Genomic DNA, 21,714 nt, shown 5'->3' on the forward strand with positions numbered 1-21,714 from the left:
AGCTAAAAAGTCTTTCCCTATTATCTTATGCGGTATAGTTTAAAACGAATTGGATATTAAGCCTCTTTAACTTAAAGTCATTAGTCAATGAACTTGCGTATTGTTTACAGAGATGAAGTATCCATTGTTTAAAAAATATATCTATGCCTTGTTTGCTTGACAAATCAATACAAATATTGCTATTGTAGATTCTTATTAAAAAAAATATGTTTTGGACTAAAGAAAGAAAAGAAAATTTAAAAATTTGCATGTGATTAGGATAAATAAATATGTTCTTGTTGTTTACTGCCTGCAGCTGAGTAGCATAAGGATATTTGAGACGTAGATTGACATAACATTAAATTCCATTTTTAATCATCATTTGATTATCATAAATACGGACCTGTTCTGCTATAGCTTTTGGTGATTGACTGAGATGACAAAAACTGGGGTTGATGAATTCCTGATATAATTTAAATAGTTTGTTTCTGAGATACTGTCATTATGATTACTTTATTATTCATAAAATATTTACTCATAGATTTTGTTTCTTCAATGCATAATGAACAAACACTGTAACGCTCTTGTTAGCATACTATAAAAAATCTATGATCATTATTACTCTTTTAATTTAATAAATTGTCAGGATAGATCAAATGGCGTGAATGCTTATTTGTCCATGATGTGAGACCGCTTCCGTAGGAAAAATTTTTCTGATTCTATTTTTTTGCATCCGTTTAAAAATTCTCCCTTGTTCAAATCTGAAAGGTATTTTTCTTCTTTTTTTTCCTTTTTATAAGCAATTCTGTTTGTTAATTGGCGCATTAATGCCTCTATGGAAGGTGGAAAGTGCATCTTTTGCGTGGTCCTCCGATACTTCTTCTGCCTATTAGTGACTTATCTCTTGTTTTTTGACGATACAAGGTCTCCTACATTCTGCTTATGTGGCTATTCCTTTCTTTTCTATTTTGTGTCCATTCATTGATACACTGTACGGTATATTTTCTTCTAACGTCTTCACTTCTCCTTCGATCTCTCAGTGTATTTCCTGTAATTATTTAAACTCATTTCTGGGCCGTTTCCAGTAGTCTTTGCATTGTGGCTATGTCGGGTCTTGTTTCTTAGGCATATGTCATTATTAGTCTTACACTGGCTTTATAAATTCCTTACTTCATCTCAGTGGTAATCTGTCTGTTTCGCCATATAGTGTTATTAAGGCATCCTGCCAATCTGTTTGTTTTTTGTACTTTATCTCTCACTTCTTTGTCCAGGTCTCGATAGCTAGACAGTGTAAATCCCAGGTATTTTATTTTTATTACTTGTTTAATACTAAAGCCATCAATTTCTATTTTACATCTGGTTGGTTCTTAGCTGACTACTATTGTTGTTTTCTGAGATGAGATTGTCATATTAAATTCTTTTGTTCTTATGTTAAATCTGTAGACCAGTCTTTGCAGACTATCTTAATCTTGAGCTATCAATATTGCGTTGTCTGCATAACAGAGTACGTTACCTTCTTTGTTTCCCATTCTGTATTCTCTTTCTTTATAAACGCTTTTGATTATTTCATCCATGACTAAATTGAAGAGCATTGGGCTCAATAAATCCCCTTGTCTTATTCCGCTGCCTATTTCTATAGATTCTGTAACTTATGCATCTATGCTGACTTCCATTTTGTTGTTTTAGTAGATGTTTTCGATAGTTTTTATAATATTTAGGGGAGCTTCTCTATTATACAGAAAATGGATTGCATCTTTGAGTCTTACTCTGTAAGCTTTCTTTAGGTTAATCAGATACAGAAATTCTGGTCTAATATACTCTAGTAATTTCTCAGTGGTGAGAATCTGAAAGGTTCCCAGTGAAACTTTTGGCCAGAAATTGTTTAAACAATTCTTTTAAACAAATTTTAAAATCACTTTTTTGGTTTTGATTTTTCACTCTGAACACTTTTTTGGAAAACATTTTTTTAGATTTAAAACAAAAAAGATCTTATGTTATTTTTCCTTAAAGTTTACCACCTTTAGTGGGCGCACATAATTAACAAATATGAACACGGGTCTAAATTGGAAAAAGCTCAGATTGCTCTTTAGAATCTTGAAACTGAATGTTTAAACTCAATTAAATTGAATGTTTAAATTAAATAATAATTTAAATATGAATTTTCAAGTATCAAAAATGTATATTTTTGCATTTTTCAGATTTTAAATCGTTTATAACTCTAAAGCTGTTATTTAAGAAAAAAATATCAAAAGACTTTTTTTGTTTAAAATGACAAAATGACAAAAAATCCAAAAAAAAAATTTTCTCGAGTAAAAAAAGAAAGAGCGGTCTCACAAAATGCACTACATTTGATATTTATCTAATCGCTTTTTTAAATTTTAAAAAACTAGACATTTATTTAAATATAAAAAAATGACTAGGATTTGTTAAATTTAAATTCTTATGATACCCTTAAAATGAGTTCTTTTAATCCCCAATTCGAAAGTTTAGAGAATTCACTTCATTCTCACCACCAAAAATAAATTTACCTGCTTTTTACTTATTTAATTTTATTGTACGTAAAAATACAGATACAAATTACTCATCTGTAAAATAAAAATTAGGATAAATATTTGGATGGATAAATTTTGTATTTTCATCAATGCCAATGGGAAATGTGCTAATTTATTCATCATCAACAAATAATAAATGAGCTAAATGTTATGTTGCATATATCTTGACATGGTTTATGACATTTTGTATGTTGTACTTTATTCTATATCTATTGCAGTATATAATATTCAACTTTTAAATATGTTCTATTTGCTTGATGGAAATAAAATACTCATAGAACTGACATTAATAAATTAGTTAAATTTAGATCATTTTTAATCAACTACGAAATTTTGCAATAGTTATTTAACCAACAAGTGTATTAATAAGGGCGATTAACAATTAAGATATTTTAACGCGTGAGCGAAGCGAGCGCGTTAATGTTCGAGATTGTTAATAGCCATTTTAATTCACGAGTTCGTTACAAAACTTTTCCGTCGACCGTACTTTTCAGAAATAAAGATATCTTGGTTTAAATATTTATTTATTTAACGATAAACAACAATTTTTTTCAGCTTTCATTGACTTTATTTAAAGTTTCCTTAGTGGTAGTTTTATTATAGTAAACATTAATATTCGAAATGGTACAATTATTGAAATTAAAGGAAGATATTGATAAATGATTATCTGCTGTATAGCATTTTGACAAATTTATATTTAAGTTGAAAAAGACAGTAAAGATTCCATTTCACGTACAAATCGTCTATGTATCTGTTTATACGTATTTCGCTTTAATAAAGCTCATCAGAACAGTTATTCATAGGCGTTCTCAACGTGAAAAATAGATCTTTCTAGACGTTGATAAAGATGTTAATAGAGACATGGGGAATCTAAAATTTGCATTCCACGACATGTCTCATCAACTAAGCAGAAATCGTTAGCGAATTGGTTTCTTGTACTCATATAGAGTAGATCCGAATAAAATGAAAAAGACAGTAAAGATTCCATTTCACGTACAAATCGTCTATGTATCTGTTATACGTATTTCGCTTTAATAAAGCTCATCAGAACAGTTTATATTTAAGTGTTCTTGGACCTCTGTAAATTCTGTGATAGAAGAAGTTAAATTCTGCTGGAGTTAAATTAAACTCTTCGTCAATATCCATCCTTTGATTTTTCAAATACACAGAATTTTAAACAATAAAGTAAATAATGACATACAATGACAGATAGTACTAACAGCGGTTACTTCATTTTAAATTAATTTTTTAGTGGGAATATAAATAGGTATATGTTTGGTTGCCTACATCACAGGTCACTGCCAATCACAGAGCGTTTAATTAATTTATGCAAGCAATGTATGTTGTGTTGCCTATAATGAAATCGTTCATTAATAGAAAATCATTCATTAATAGGGGTCATTAATCAATGATTTTGAGGGTGTTAAAATTGATCATAAATGGACGGTCGAAGGAAAATAACTATTAATCAACAAATCATAGATACATTGTCCTGGAAGGGGCTAGTAAATAAAAACTTCGTTGCCATTGCAACCAATTGACATTTATGGATGTCAATCATTTATTTATCTATAGTGAAGAATACATTTTCTGAATAAAAAAAAATAGAAATCATATAAGCAGATAACATGACTGGGAATGTGGATGATTTTAATATACGAGAGAAGAAGCAGACACGAAAAGAAATGAAGTGATATTTTATACACAAATATACCACATATGGACAAATGTCAAATTTATGTTAAAAAAAATTTTAAAAAAGATAAAAGGATATACAAAAAAGGAATTTATTACGTTTGTTTATATTATGAATCATCATCATCATCATTGGTCCTACAGCCCTATAAAAGAGCCTCGACCTTCCCAAGTCTATTACGCCAGCATTATGAATATAGATCATAAAACAAGTCAGAGTAATAGTCCAGTCGTCAGAGATTTCATCTCTGAAAACGAGACGAACAAGATAAATTTTGTGGAGAATGTTAATTTTGGGTCACCAAAAGAATGTAAAAAATTTGCTACTCCTACCCTCGTAGCCCATGTAAGGGGGAAACGGAAAAATCGTTTTACCTTGAATCTTTTTGCCGTAGAAAAAAATATTTCCAATAAGAAATATAGCTGAGACACTTCTAAACAAAAATTTTTATTAAAACTTTTTGTGTAGAATGAACCATTCTCTCAGAAACAACGCTTGAAAAAGTAATTTTTAAGATAAAACTTGTGTCAACTTGACGGTAAAAATTCGATATCTTTTGATGAGAGTATCCTATAGACAAAACTCAAAATGCATTTTAAAGGTGAAGAGTGCTGCTTTTGTATGAAGTTTGCATTTTTTTTATAAAACTTTAAAGATAAAGCGCTAACAATGAAAATTCCATAGCGACCGATCAGTGGAACTGAAACATTTTATTGATATTATGAGAATAATAATTATCTTAATAAATATTATTTATTATATTTATTACAAACGTTACTATTCGCACAATATCAATAGAATTTATCACTTGCGACAATAATTACGATACAAGTAAGTAAACCCTTTGTGTACCAACGGTACTTTTAAGTACCGGCATCATTCAAAGGCATTATAAATAACTCGGCCGTTTAACTGCGCTGTCAGCCCCTGCGGTTCCCTAGAGTAACATAGTTCTGTGTAGTTTATTAGTTTCGGTTGGAGGCAGTGAAATGTCATAAAACTGTTTTTGGTTATGTCTGACACAGCTCATACACGGTTACTAAAAAGGCTCTTTTATAAGTGATATTTTTAATATTTAGAGGATTATAAATTAGATTTAGTGTATCAGGTAAGTTATATTAGTGTATTTACTTTGTGTAATTGGATTTATTATCACTTTATAGTAGTTTACTTCAAATATTTACCTAAAAATATAAACTGGACTCAAAAGTACCGTCGGGACTAAAATGATAATAATTAATTTATATTTTTTTAGACTTGTTTCTGGGTGTTTCAATAAATATGGAATACAATAAGTGGTATTGGAAAAAGGTATTGACTGATGAGGAATTATTGGAAGAAGCTGAGCGTGCTCTTAATATGTTAGAAGAGCTTCCAATGGATAATTCCCTGGATACAGATGTTGAAAGTGATGAAGATGATGTCATTGAGCCCGCAGCAGAATTTGTACTGGAAACAAATATGCAGAATATAGTTAAAGACTCAGATGCTGAAACGACTATTGCAGAAACGGACTCAGGTATAACTACACAAAAAGAATCTGACCGATCTTGGAAAAAACGTGAGTTGCAAATAAATATTCCTGACTACAATTTCCCTGAAAGTCTTGCAAGTGATCTATCTACCCACTGCACCACACCTACCGAATATTTCTCAGCAGTCTTAGGTTCTGCTATAAAAAATATTACATATCAAAGTAATTTATATGCCACACAAAAAAATAAGAACCTCAACTTGAAGGAAAATGAATTGATGGCGTTTATTGGACTAAACTTTTTTATGGGTTACCATTCCTTGCCCAGCTACAAACATTACTGGAATACATCAGTTGATCTTGGAGTACATTTAGTACAAAAAACAATGACCCGCAATCGCTTTCAAGAGATACTGAGTTTTCTGCATGTTAATGACAACACAACGATATCAATAGATAATAGGGATAAAATTTATAAAATCAGACCGCTGGTAAACATTCTTAACGATCAATTTACGCATCTTTACAATGGTACTAGAGAGCTGGCTGTTGATGAATCTATGATTATTTTTAAGGGGCGATCTTCACTGAAGCAGTTAACCCGATGAAGCCCATCAAACGTGGTTACAAACTTTGGTGTTTAGCCGATCAAAAAGGTTTCATAAAAAGTTTTGAGATATACCAGGGAAAAAATGAGCAGCTGGAAGATAAATTTAAAAATTTTGGATTAGGGGAAAGAGTAGTTTTACAACTCACAGAACCAGAATGGGGAAAAGACAGAATAATATATTTTGATAACTTTTTTACAAGTGTCAAACTTTTGGAAAAACTAAAACTGGAAAGAACATTGGCTTGTGGAACTATCTGTATCACTAGAAAGGGTTGTCCAAAAAATTTAACTGACGATAAAAAGATGGCACGTGGAGATTTCGACTTCAGAATTTCTAATACAGATATTAGTTTTTTCAAATGGAAAGTTAACAAATGTGTCCATTTTGCATCAAACTTTCATGGATCACAAACCACATTTGTTGGAAGAAAAGAGAAGGATGGAACTAAAACCCAAATTGTTTGTCCAGTTGCAGTTGCGGATTATAATAAATATATGGGTGCTGTAGATCATGCCGATCAACTGAGAGGTACCTACTGTGTAGATCGGCGTTCTAAAAAGTGGTGGCATCGATTATTCTTTGGGCTCTTGGACATTGCCTTTGTCAATTCTTATATCATATATTCGGAAGCTGAAGAAGATACGATGACGCTCCTTGATTTTAGAAGATCAGTTGCCCAGGGTCTAATGAACGAAAATACTAGCACATTAAAAATAAACAATAAAAAACGGATTAGTAATGAAAACAGACAATCTCCTAGTGTACCATCTTCCAAGAGAAGGAGATACAATTATAGTGTCAATGCTGATGTAAGATTGGGAAACAGAGGAAGTCACTGGATAACGTTCGTGAAAGAGAGAAGAAGATGTGAACAATGTGCATCTAACGCAATACAATCACGTCCTCACTCTAAATGTGTGGCATTTGGAGTTTTCTTATGCTGCAATGAAAAAAAAACTGTTTTGCCGAGTATCATAATGTAAATATGTAAATGGTTAATAAACTATTTCATAAAAACTGTCTATACAAAAGTCCTCCTTTCACTATCTCTTGCGTCCCGATGGTACTTTAAAGTACCGCTCCCCCCAATTTATATGGGGGAATCACAAAAATATATGTATCATTTTATGAAGTTTTTATACTCTATTATTGTCAAAAAATATATTTACAAGCTTATTTCTCTGAAATTTCCAAGTCTGGGACTTAAAGGGTTATTAGAATAATTATCTTAATAAATATTATTTATTATATTTATTACAAACGTTACTATTCGCACAATATCAATCGAATTTATCACTTGCGACAATAATTACGATACAAGTAAGTTTAACGACACTACATTTTAAAACTCATTGTTTTTGTCATTCTGTTCGAGAATCTTACGTATTATAAAAATATGCAACTTACATTACTGTTACAAAAAATTTTGGCATACTGTGTAAACCATAATTCTTTTCCAATGATCCTCACCTAAAACAATAAAGAAAACGTTAGGTACAATTAGAAACCATAGACTATGTTCATTTTAGTCTAATTAACAATAACAAATAATTAGCAAAGCCCAAACCTTCGTAGATATTTAGTGTAAAATGTGAACACAGCAACTATTTTACCCTTTGTATAAACTCCAGTTAACTTAGTTTTAATTTACTCATAGTCAATTTTCCACCCTTGCATTCTTCTTCTTCAAGTTCCACTTTTATCGGAGATTAAAAGTCATTCTGGCAATTATAATTTTGTCGGTTAAGTGCATAAATAGTTCAATTGAACAGCATCCAAAATCATTCACTAAGATTGCGTAGCCACGAGATTTTACGTCTTCCTACGCTTCTTCTACCTTTGATTTTGCCCTGCATTATATTCCTTAATAGTTAGTATCTTTCACCTCTCATGATGTGCCTCAAACATTCCAACTGATTTTTATGTGATTTAAAGCTTTGCATTGTTTTCCTAGTTGTTCTAGAGCGTTTGTTTTGCGATACATCCATGATTCTTTCAGAATACATCGGTAATACTCCATTTCGAATACCTCCAGGTTTTTATTGTTAGATTTTTTTGGGTCCAGGCCTTAACCTCATACAAAAGAATGAAGAAATTATAATATCGAAGCATTCTTATCTGAAGAGTTATATTAATATGGCGATTATATTATGAAAATTTCAATGCGGCATCTTATTTCTTTTGTCTGATCAGTATCTTTTGTGATCCAAGCTGCAAGGTCGTTGTACGAAGATATTTGCTCAATTTTTGTATTATTTAGTACTAGCTTAACTATTTAGTCCAGTCGCCAGAAAGGTAACTCCTAAAAATCATACGAATAAGCTGAATTTTGCAGAGAATATTAATTAATTTTGGGTGTTAAACTTACAAAATTAAATAAAATTAAAATATTGTAATTAAATAAATACTTAAAAAATTTAAGTTTAATCTTTTGTGAATTTCAAAATTTAATGAATTAACCTCATGTTGTAAGTTTTTGAGCTAGTTTTATACAATGTTTTTAATTCTAATTTCATTGTGTTTACTGATAAAATAATTCTAACCATATTTTAGAATATCCTGAAGAAGCAAATAAATTTTGCAAAAGCTTGATAAAAGAACAAAGAGCCTAATTATCTTAGGAACTTATCCTGCCCTAATAATGACAGCAACCTCAAAATAAAACTTTAGTTTATATATATATATATATATATATATATATATATATATATATATATATAAATACATAATATATATATATATATATATATATATATATATATATATATATATATATATATTGTTATGTTTCTTCTTTCCCAACCAAAGAAAAATAAATAAAAAGATCCATCGAAATAAAATTTCAAGATATCAATATAGACAAATTGTATATAGTAATTTAAGATAAGATTTAGTGTAGATAAGAATAGAAATTTTTTTCCGTTGCAAACAAAATTATAAAAAAAACCTTTGTTTAGAACTAGAAGACATTTTACCTGAAGTTAATCTCTTCATTGTTTGTAGAGTCGAGTATTAAAGGACCATATTCTAATCTTTTGAAAAATGTATAAATGATGTATTGAAAAAAACCAATTTTAAAGTAAGCTATTTAGTTTTCTCTGAAACCGAAATTAGGCTTTTCCAATATCATAGTAAACACAATTTAAGCTTTTTGATTGGACGGTCGTTTTTAAATGGGAATTTGGGAGTCGATGATGAGACAGGAGAAGTCAGTCATATTTTGGTCATCGAAAGGAAACAGTCGTGTGTCTCAAGATATGGTGTGGTTCGTGAGTTTGGATACCGGCGTAATGCAAAGAAGTGAATAGTTTGAAGAAGGAGATAACAAGCAGATTAAAAGAGGTCCTTGTATCTACCGTGGGCATTTTTATAAAGTATATGTGAAAGTATTCTTACGGCATCAAGTTGACAAAAGGAGGTCCTGGTGTCATAAATAAGTAGCGGAGTTTGGAAAAGTGAATCAGGTGTTTTTTGTGTAGTCTGCAGGAGGTTTGCAGAGACGTAAAGAAGGAGCCGAGGTGCCAAAAAAGGGAGATCACATCTTTGAGGAGACTGGACTTTTCTGGGTATGTTCCAACATACAACTCAAGAAGAAAATAAACTGTAAGTGTTTGTACAATTGAATTTTATATCTGTGAAGGATCGTTTCGACATCATGGTCATTAGCATTCAAATTTAAGAATTGAGGTTTTGTTAGGCTAATCAAAAGTTTAAAGTTTTGTGGTTTTTTTTTTAAGTAAAGAAAATTTTAAGTAAAATTGGTTTTTCACGTAATATAAATGTATGTAGCTTTATAATTCTTGTATGCTGATTGATAAGATAACGACAGAATTTAATAATTGTTTTATTCGTTCATATAAAATAAAGAAACGTAAATCTTTGTAATATAATATATTTGTATTATTATCCTTTCTTCTCTTCCCGATAAAAGACAACTAGAAAATCTTTTGAATCCATCGAACACAGGTAATATAAGGATTATTTTACTTTTGATAACAGATAAGTTATAATTTTTTTATTGCCTCAATAAACTAAGTTTGAACTCAAAATAAACAATCATAACAATATATATATATATATATATATATATATATATATATATATATATATATATATATATATATATATATAGATATATTCAACAATAAAAGGAAAGAAGTAACATTTTTATTAATACCCTTTTACAGTAATTATAATCTCTATAGAACGCTTTACAAAATGTGTAAAAAGAAAAGGGCCTCGTAACATCATTTTGTAGGACGCCCGTGATGTAAGAGGCAGGTAGAAGGGTGGATAAGAGCGCACAAGAGAGTGCCAGAAAAGGTCCAGAATACAGCAGCCTCATTAGTGAGCTTAATAACAACTGCTGGTGCTGCAATCGTTGCATTGATGAATTTCTCAAATAATGCAAAAACACGCCCTAATTAGTCTTGTACCCGTCCATCGAGGCGGTAGTCCCGATCCTTGATTGATATGGTCTTTGTGCCTTTTACTAATTTTAATGTTATATCAGATCCGCATCGTAATTGAGCACACGAAAGGGGCTTTAATTCACAGCAACCTCCATTAACAGTGGAATATAAAAATTTAAAAAAGTTACATTTCAAGTTTATTCTAGAAAAATTCAATTCCATGTTAAGTTCTGTATATTTTCGTATTCTTCATTATGGTCTATAGATATCGAAAGAATGAAAAGAAAAGAAATGAAGGGAGATCGTAATAGCAATAAATAATAGGCAGCAGGACAACAATGAGTAGCACGATAGTCCAGTGAACGAAGTAATACAGGGGCTTTAAATAATACACACCTACTTATTAGACCAAAGCTATCAAAAATAAACTCTTCTAAGAAACTAGGTGCACTGTTACAAATTGGGAATGCTAAAATCCTACCCAATTATGTCATAAAACCTTATAAATTGAAATATTTGAATATGCTTATTTACTGTTCAGTAACAGGTTATTGCTAATGTTGCGCATTCAAATCAAAACATGATGAGGTTTTAATATTTTAAAGATTAATAATAGAGTTAAACCCTGAAAAAAACGACTGTTAAGACAGATTAAGTTATTTCGTAGGTTATTGTATAAATTATGAAATACATTCGAGGAGTGAGAAGCAGAAAACTAATAAGCAGAACTGGAAAAATAATTCTATTTAAATCTAGAGTAAAGTTTAATATCATAATAGTATACAGTGATGAGTGTCTTACTACCCGGCAAAATAGCGGAAAGGATAGAAGACAAATTAAGTTGTGAGATAGTACGAGAAAAAGCTAGTTCTTAGACGTGGCTATTTTACTTCAGTCATAATCATACGGATGACCTCGAAAATATTTTATTTTAATAATTTCTGATGTTAGAATAAATGATTGAATAAATTAAGATATATTATAGTAAAAAACATTAATTAGTAGCGATTTTAAATTATAAATCTTTAACTTCATTTAATAATAAAAATAACTTAACTGAAACATTTGACTAAACTAAAGGTAGGTTTGTTCTGTCCGAAAACGATTATTGTATGTGAAATTGGTGTAATAGTTAGAGACGTGGTCTATTGACAAGAAGATTGGGGTTCAATTCACACCAAGGATAAAATTTTTGTTGTACTCAATCAAAAAATAGTAGCAAATATGATACATATTAGGTAACAAGTTTTCGAAAAACTCATTATTTACAATTTATTCTTATTCCAATGTTATAAAATAGAAATACAAAATAATTCAAATTCAATTCCAGTTCTACAGTCTTCAGTTGTGAATGCAAAATAATCCGGCGAAGACTGTTTAATGTCAAATCCATCACTAAATTCTCAGTATTAATATCAATTCCTCTGTACAGGTGATGATTTTCAAAATAATTGACAACATTGGAATGCATGCGCGCGAACGGCTGCCTGCTTTACAGCTAACCAAATCATCAAGCCTTTAAGCCATCAAATAATAACATATCGAGAAGTGTTTTTGCACGGTAAACAGAAACTTTTTATTGAAAAAACAATTCGTGAAAATGGTTTTAACGGTCGAGAAAAAAGTGCAAATTGTTGTCTGGCATGTGAATGGATTATCAGAAAACATGATTAGACAACAATTTGTAAATATGTTTCCAAATAGGCCGGCTCCAGCACGACCAACAATTCAGTCTATTATACGTATTTTTTTTTACTTATGGATCCGTGTTCGCTCCAAGAAAAGTTCGTAGACGAAGGGAGGTAAATCCAGATTTGGAACTAAGGGACACTTTGATTTGTATAAGTATTGAGCAAAATCCTACCCAATCAACATCTCGTCTCCGATGACAATATGGAATTTCAAGATTTAGAGTAGATAAAATTTTAAAAAGACATGGATACCGTCCCTATAAACTCATCAGATCCTCGTCGCTCGTACCCAGCGTCCTCGAAAAGTAAATGTTTGGGGAGGCATAATAGGGAATCATGTCATCGGTCCATTTTTTATAGACGATATGTTGACTGGGCGGAAATACTTGGAACTTCTGCAAAATCAAATTGTCCCAGCCCTTCGTAATTTACCAATACCTTTCTATTCCATATGGTTTCAACACGATGGTTGTCCTGCACATAATTCTCGCATCGTCAGTGAATATCTCAGTGCGACTTTTCCTAATCGATTGATTAGTGGCCACGGAGATATTTTTCTGGCCTGCAAGATCACCTGATCTTGCACCTTGTGATTTTTTTATGTGGATATATATTAAGTCCAAACTATATGGAATTGAAGGCGATAGGCCTAATTCTCTCCAAGAATTAAGAGAAAAGATCTCTGATTCAATGAGAGGTATTAGTCCAGAAACATTAACTAATGTTAGACGAAACTTTTATAATAGATTGGGTTATTGTTCTGCTGCTAATGAAGGCTTATTTGAACATTTTTTGTAAATACATTTCATTAGAATAAAATACGTTTATTTAGAATATTTTTATAAAATTTCTACCTATTTAAACATTTTTTGTAAGTACATTTATTTAGAACGTTCTTTTATGTTTGAAGAATTTTTACTTTATTTTCAAAAGTACGACGATACTGTTTTTTCTATAAGATATTTATGTTTAACTTTAAACACTTCTAATACTAGTAACGACTGACATAAATGTTTAGTGATTCAAAGCAAAACGATCTCTGCATAATTTCAAATTATTAAAAAAAAAAAAGAAAACCACATGTGGGTTTTGAACTCCAATCGTCTGCGATGTCTGTGTCGCAGTGTCGAATTCTTACCACTAATCCACGAAGGATTGATAATTATTCAAGAGTGTATGAAACTCCTCAAATCATAGTAGAAATTATTCTTGGTTAATAATTTAAAACTTTAGATTAAATAATCACTATTAATTAAATTATTTTATTCACATTTTTGCTTTATTGTGGTCAATCAGTTTTTACTTTATGCGAAATTAATAAATGGAAATACGTCACACATACGACGTTACACATAATAATTATGACCGAGGGGATTTAGCTCGAAACTAACGTCTAAAGGTGTGTCACTATCGATAGTGGTAATGTAATGTAATGTAAATTATAGGTTTCTACCGATTATTTCCCACCTCTACGAGTCTCATCTCTTTTTATTTCACAAGGTAACTGTGTTTTCTATCTCTCACGTTAAAAAGCCGGGTGGTAAGACACTCATCACTGTATAAAAGTACTTAATTTGTTATAAAGATTCACTCTCGTATATTAAATTTCTATGCTATACCAATGCTATAGTTGTTTATTCAAATTTTCTATGTATTTTTTATTACTCTGGATATATTTCACTCACTTGCTACTAGTTATTTGTACTTGCTCTCACAACATCGGTTCATATCATTGAAAACTTGTTGCATAACACAGTATTTGATACCAATTTATTCCTTTTTTGTTTTGTTTAGAACATACATCATTTTGCAAACAATTTACCAACGCGACTTCACGAGTCGGTATATAAATGAAAAATATCGCTCGCATTCGCTTTCAGGATAATATACAGTTATGCCAATCTCACGAATGACGTATGGGTATACGCAGGCATGATTAAGAGTAACAGTTTAAAAATAAAATTATAAAGGTTTGTCGGTAAAGGAGATCTCGAAAAAAAAAAGAGTATGCGAAACAAACGCTACATGTAAAATCACTCTCTGGCATAAATAATTCATGAAAATGTTACCCGTTTCAATGTCAACCTTTTCCCGTAAAAACTAAATATCCGGAAAGTATATTTTCAGCTACATTCAAAATACTTTGAGAAATTGTGTATTCAAAAAATTAAAATATTTTGAATTTTATGAAATAAATAGAGAGATATTTATTTGTTTATAATAAATGTTATTTAAACAAGGTCCATTCAAATTTAGGTTGCTCTGCTTACATACATATTACGCGAAAGTCCATGTTCATGCAACTATGTTCTTTAAAGCTTAGGTTTCCTAGGACTGCCTGATGTTTTGAGCGGACCAGAAAGCATAACGAACAATACATCAGTTACAGGCGCAGTTTTTTAGCAGGAAGAGGAAATAGAAGAGAAAATTCAGTGCGGACACTTATATGCTGGCGGTTTGTAAGTCACCAAAAGTCGGCAGCGTTCTGGATGTACTGACGGTGCCTCCTAGGAAACTGCAACTTTAAGCTCCGCTGCAGTCAGTGACGGATAACTCCGCTGTCTTCGGTTTTCGCTATTGGTCAAGTTAGGTCGGGAAACCGAAATGATATTTAGTATAATATTCATTTTAACTAACACTACAATGTTACCGCCACCCAAAATTTGGATTTTTGTAGATCATCTTATCTATTATTACCAATATTATTGCATATTAATGTAAATATTAGCAATCGTCAGTGAGAGCTAACACGTCAAGTATCCTCAAAAGCAATTCCATCAAGGCTCTAAACATTTCTATTACCAATACATCTGTTAATATAATAGGTGATTTAGTGAAACGGCATGATTTGGCAATGCTGCTGACGAGAAATACAGGAACCGAATTCTTGCGACGTAAACGTTGTGAATTTAGAAAGTGGGAAGTTTGGTTATCATGTAAAAGTGGTCGGATGAACAATAGGCATTTGATGTGAAAGCTTATTAAAACAGTGAAAGTTATATTTATTTAAAAATATAACATTATTTGGTATTTTCTAAGTAATATCATTGAAATAATTTTTTGTTTAACCATTTTTAGATTTGTGGGTATGAAAATAAAATTAGTTCAATAGAAATAAACTAAAAAAGAATTCTAAAACTAACTAACTAACTTAAATTAAAAATAATTCTAAAATTTAGGAACTATAAACCAAATAAAATCCTAATCGAATTAAATGTTCAAACAAACCACCACCTTGTGTCAAACAGCAACCAAATCTTTTATACAACGCCTTTCTCATGGCATTAAGTTCAATTACTGATATGTTTTGGCTAAGTTCGACTATCTTTCATCTCACTTACCCCAAGAAAAGCCCGCTCAAATACATGCCTGTACAGAAATATACCAGTTCGCCCCGGCGCGACAGTCAGATTTTAACGAATGGTCACACGTAAATATGCTCCGGCCATATATTTCTTGGAAAAGATAGTTTAAAAATGGCTGTAGTAGGTACACAATGAATAATGGTAAATAGTCAGGGTCAGCGTAAAAAGGGAATGCTGACTTCATAAAGCAGGTACTTCGATATATTTAATAAAATTTTTAATAATATCTCAAACTTTGTAGTTACCTAAATACAAAATTACTTCTTATTTAAAATTTTATAACGATATTATCACTAAAGTATTATGATGTCAGAGTTCATACTCCCTTGTTCAATATTTTATTGGGTTTTTCGTGTCAGAAATTGCAGGTGTTTTAAAAAAGATTGGTAATTAGTATTCTATCTGAAATTTTATGATAAGAAATAGGGGTGATGCGTATTTCAGTATTATTTCTTTAGTTATGGTTTGAATGTGTTTAGTCCATCATGGAGAAATTTGAAATAAGTAAAATGTTTAGCGAAAAGGGCAATTATATGCTAGTAATTGACAATTATAAGTATAACTTCCATATTGTAAAAAGACTTTCTTCTTTTTTTCACATTTTGTCTTCACTTCCTCTCTAATCCATGAGATTTTCTTTTTGGATATGTTAGTATTCGTTACTTTCCTCTCTTCAAGAGATTCTGTTGCTGCGTTAATTATAATATTTTTTTTTTATTTTTCCCAGCTCTTCTCGATGTTCCCGAAGATTCATACACTTAACTTAAATGTGATATTTCTAATGTGATATAACAGAACTCTAAAATTTTTTAAAATGTGAGTTCTTTGCTTTTTGGCGTGTGCATCAAAAGTAATCTCTGATATAGTAACCGACTGTACAACTGATAATTGAAAAGGTTAGACATTTCCTAATAGTTACGTCTCAAGCCCAGATTAGGTACATTTTCCTAGAAATCTATTATAAACAAACCCTTGATATTTTATTAATAACTAAAATTTTATTATAGAAAAGTTTAGTAATATAAATAGTAGTAAAAATATCATGGGTAGTAGCACACAATTAACCCGGGACTACACGCGTGTCGGTCGAAGGGATCGAGTCGTGATAATTTTTAAAATGACGCCACTTATATAGTGGTGGTAGTACTGACCTTTCTGGAATGCTCCAAACGGTTTTTCAGTTACCGACTGGCGTTATTTATTATTTCAGTTTTTATTTGACCTTTGAGACATACAGTTTAATATTTTTGTAGTCGGTGCTTGTGACGTGTGCGTGTACATAAGTATTAAAGATGTTTGTATTGAAGTTTCACAGTTTTATTGGAGTGCTTTTTACAGTTAATAATACGGTAATTGAACCATGTGTGTGGTTCTTTTTATAATAGTTCTTAAGTAGTATTTTAGTGAAAAATATAGTCACGTGTATGGTGATTGGTAATAGTATTTTTTTATTTGCAGGTTATGTGTTCATACGAGAAAAAAATAAAGCTTATTTTAGCCATATGGGCTGAAATTGAGAGCGACAATGAGATAGCTGGACCTAAAGACCAAGATGACGTTTTGGAGAACAAAGATCACGACTCGTAATTCAGAGCAATTAGAAGAAGAAGAGCTACCAGGTTTTAACGAAACTCAGCAAGATCTAAATACTCGTCTGTGTTTTGTGGGAAGGAACAAAAAGACGTTGTGCAAGAAATTTCCCGTAGCTATTTAAAACAAAAGACCCGGAGCAGAAACATAGTGACTCAATCTTCTGGAGTAATTGGAAAAGCCAGAGAAGCAAGAACCAATATTGATGCTTGGCAATTGTTTTTTCCAGACTCCCTTATTAGCGTAATAGTTAAACACACAAACAAATATATTCTAAAGTTTCGGACAAATTTCAGTATAGATAGAGATCCAACCAGTACAAATATAGAAGAAATTGAAGCACTTCTTAGTCTTCTATATTTTGCTGGAATCCTGCGGTCACTACACCTACATTTGAGAGATCTGTGGGCACAGGACGGAACCGGCGTAGAAATTTTTAGTCTTACAATGGGAATTAATCGATTTAAATTTTTTTTTGCAAGCGCTTCGCTTTGACGATCTTGATGATAGAGAGAAACGGAAACGGTATGATAAGCTTACTCGTATAAGAGAATTTTGCGATGGATTTGTTGAGCGATGTAAAGACAATTATGCTCTTAGTTAATTTGTGACAATTGTTGAAATGCTTGAGTCATTTCGCGGCAAATGTGGATTTTGGCCATATATACCTAATAAATCTGCAAAGTATGGAATTAAAATATTAGCGCTTATTGATTTTACGTCACATTATACATATAACGTAAAGGTGTATGTTGGGACTCAACTAGATGCGCCTTATAAAGTAACGCCTCTTCAGTCGTAAAAAGATTAATTAAAACCAATTTCTGGAACTGGAAGAAATGTAACTTTCGATAATTGGTTTACGTCGATACCTTAAGCCTTCTTTTTCTTCTGGTACCATCTCCGCTACGGAAGTTGGCAATCATCATAGCTGTTTTAATCTTTGAGGCAGTAGCTCTAAAAAGTTGTTTTGAGCTGCAACCAAACCATTCGCTCAGGTTCTTGAGCCATGAAATTCGTCTGTTTCCGATGCTTCTTCTGCCATCTATCTTTCCTTGCATTATGAGTCGCAGGATGCCATACTTCTTGCCCCGCATCACATGTCCGAGATACTGTTGCTTCTTCTGCCATCTACCTTTCCTTGCATTATGAGTCGCAGGATGCCATACTTCTCGCCCCGCATCACATGTCCGAGATACTGTAGCTTTCTTTCTTTAATTGTGAGTTCAACTTCCTTCTCTTTACCTATTCTTCTCAGTACTTCATTGTTCGTAACTCTATCCACCCAGGAAACCCTCATAATTCTTCTATGGATCCACATTTCAAAGGCGTTAATCGTCTCATTGTGTCTAGATTTACCGTCCATGATTCCACCCTATAGTATAGTACACTGTATAGTATACAGTGTATACGTAACATTTGGTTAGGCGTACTTTAAGAGCTAATGTTAAATCTTTGCCACATAAGACCTTTTTCATTTTTATAAAATTAGAACGTGCTTTTTCGATTCTGACTTTGATTTCTGCAGTGTAGTGATTATTTTCTGTTATAAGTGTTTCTAGGTAAGTGTATTTTTTTTGTAAGCCTTAGATTTGCTAAAAAAAACACAAAACTGTTACGGGCACAATTTGCAAAAATAAAAAATAAATTTCTAAGATTTATACCAAAGTTAAAGGAGCGTTAAGTTACTTCGATCATTTTTGGTTTCACCGAAGACATGACTTTGGTATCCTACAAGCCCAAGCACAACCAAATGGTTACATTATTGTCAACAATACATTACAAAGACGAGATTGATCCAGAACGTAGAACGTGGCGATCTATACAAGCGAACATTGATTACATTTTACAATGCAACAAAGGGAAGGATTGATGCCGTTGAAGAACTGAAGGGAAGTTACTCTGTGTCACGAAAAAGTTGCCGATGGTCTCTAACATTGTTTTTTACTTCTTTAAATATATCTGGAATAAATAGTCATACCGTTGCTGACAAAAATAACAATACCCATAGTACTCGCTGAAACTTTTTGAAATCATTAGCAATGAGTCTCATTACACCTCAACTTGAACGTCGTCGGTTATAATATATAAGAAATGGTTATGGTACCAGTATGGGGCAAAAAGTGTGACGTTACTGTCAATAAGTGTTAAATCTGCATTACGAGCCGAGCATGAACGTTATCCAAGACCGGAACCATTTGTCAACTTTTAATTCTTCCTCTTTTTCGTCTGTCAACGACAAGCCTTCTTGTTTTTCGTCTGTCTAGTTATCTGTCAATTTTTGAAGTTATACTTCTATACGCGCGCTCCACGATGAAAATTTGTACGGGAGTGAATCGGTGAAATCATTACATATGTAAGATAATGAGTAAGAGAGAGACAGAAGATATATTTTCTCTCTCTTCCTCTCTCGAGAATTAAAATGTTCCTTTTGTATATATATTTAATATTATATATATATATTATATATATATATATATATATATATATATATATATATATATATATATATTATATAATATAACATTTATTAATATTATTATTTATGTGATATGTTTTGTATTATTTATTAAATGTTCATATTTATTTTAGTCTTTTGTATTTCAAAATACCAATCTCAATAGATCACTGTATGACCAAGAACTGTCAATTTTAAAATACGTGCCTGTCATGTCTAATTGGCAAATATTTTACGTATTCGGTTCATACGCTGGTGGATGCGAGTTCGAATCCCAATATTAATTTCCTTTTTTATTTTTGAAATATTTACGTTAATTTTATTAAATATATGTAATATACGCAAAAATGCTAAATTTTAAAATAAAATGAAAATTTACAACATAATCCGAGTTGTTGGTTTTTGAAGTTATACTTCTATACGCGCGTTCGACTTTGGAAATTTGCACTGAAGTGAAACGGAAAATTGCACGGGATTAACAAGCCTCGTTAGTCATGTTAAGTTATAAATTAAAACTTTTAAATATCTCAAGAAAGTTCAAATGTGTACTTATATACACAACAAAAAACAATTAAATATTGTATTTGTCAATGTCAGATGACAGTTGTATCACCAAACAACATTTTTTATATTAATATTTTTATCATGGTAAATTAATCATAATATGCGAAAATATGTTACGTATATTCCCATTTTTAAATACTTATGAATATTGCATTTTAATTTGTATTGTATTTTTATATTAACAACAAAATTAACAATGAATTTTACTGCAGAGTATGTGTAAAAAAATGTTTGCATTCAAGTCCTTTTATACATATATGAAAATAAAAATATATATTTTCATTAAAATATTGATTCAATCCTTCATTTACTTACTATACTCCTATTACAGGTCAAATGTTTATATAGAGCAAACGATACATCATATAGTATACCTAATTCTTTTTCGCTTTCTGATCTCTCTTACCTATAGCATTACATATGTAATGATTGTGCAGATTGACTCCCATATAAATTTGTTACGACGAACGCGTGTATAAAAGTATAACTTCTACCGGCAGTCTCACTGGACTGCCACACCCGTTTTTCTTTTCTATCTGTCAAGTGTTCTTTTCTTTCATTTGTCAAGTAATATCTCAATTTTTTTTCCGTCTCTCAAGTCTTCTTGTTCTTTCTCGCGATAAGCGTTAAATATAAGTTTATAGATCGGCGTATGAGACTTCGCTAGAAAGGAGATGAAAAATGGAGTTGAATATCATATACGGAATGTATATTGCAGCATGCTAAAAAGCAGAGTATGGGTCGCTTGGGGCAGACAGTGTGACGTCACTGTCGGTAAGTGTTGAATCTGCGTTACCAGCCGAGCATGAACGTTAGCCAAGATCAGAACCATTTGTCAACTTTCAATTCTTCCTCTTTTTCGTCTGCCAACGTCAAGTCTTCTTCTTTTTTCTCTTTCTAGTTATCTGTCAATTCTTCTTTTCTTTCCTTCAAGTTTTCTTCTCTTTTATCTGTCAAGTCATATGTCAGTTTCTCTTTTACGTCTGTCAAGTCTTCTTGTTCTTTCTCGCGATAAGTGTTAAATATAAGTTTATAGGGCGGCGTATGAGACTTCGTTAGAACGGAGATGAAAAATAGAGTTGAATATCATATATGGAATGTGTATTGCAGCATGCTAAAAAGGCCGTGATAACGTGATTGTTGAACGTCTTAATGTACAGAGTTGCGGGGTATGTCACATGATAAGGTTTAATGAATACAATGCAACTTCTTAGAAAAATTTAACCTAAAGGCTGTTTTCCTTCTTCTTTCACTCAGTAACACCTAAACGGTGTATCGCAGGGTGACGTATGACAGCTCGCTGTAAAGAGGGCTAGGTATGC

General features: G+C 31.5%; 1 protein-coding gene across 1 annotated transcript in view; it reads right to left on the reverse strand.

The window, feature by feature from the left end:
* Positions 1–21,714, reverse strand: part of LOC140433617 (cell adhesion molecule Dscam1-like) — a 757,823-nt gene that overhangs the window by 584,647 nt on the left and 151,462 nt on the right. The gene's annotated exons all lie outside the window — the stretch shown is intronic.

Source organism: Diabrotica undecimpunctata, chromosome 2 (assembly GCF_040954645.1).
Source record: "Diabrotica undecimpunctata isolate CICGRU chromosome 2, icDiaUnde3, whole genome shotgun sequence".
NCBI lineage: Eukaryota > Metazoa > Arthropoda > Insecta > Coleoptera > Chrysomelidae > Diabrotica > Diabrotica undecimpunctata.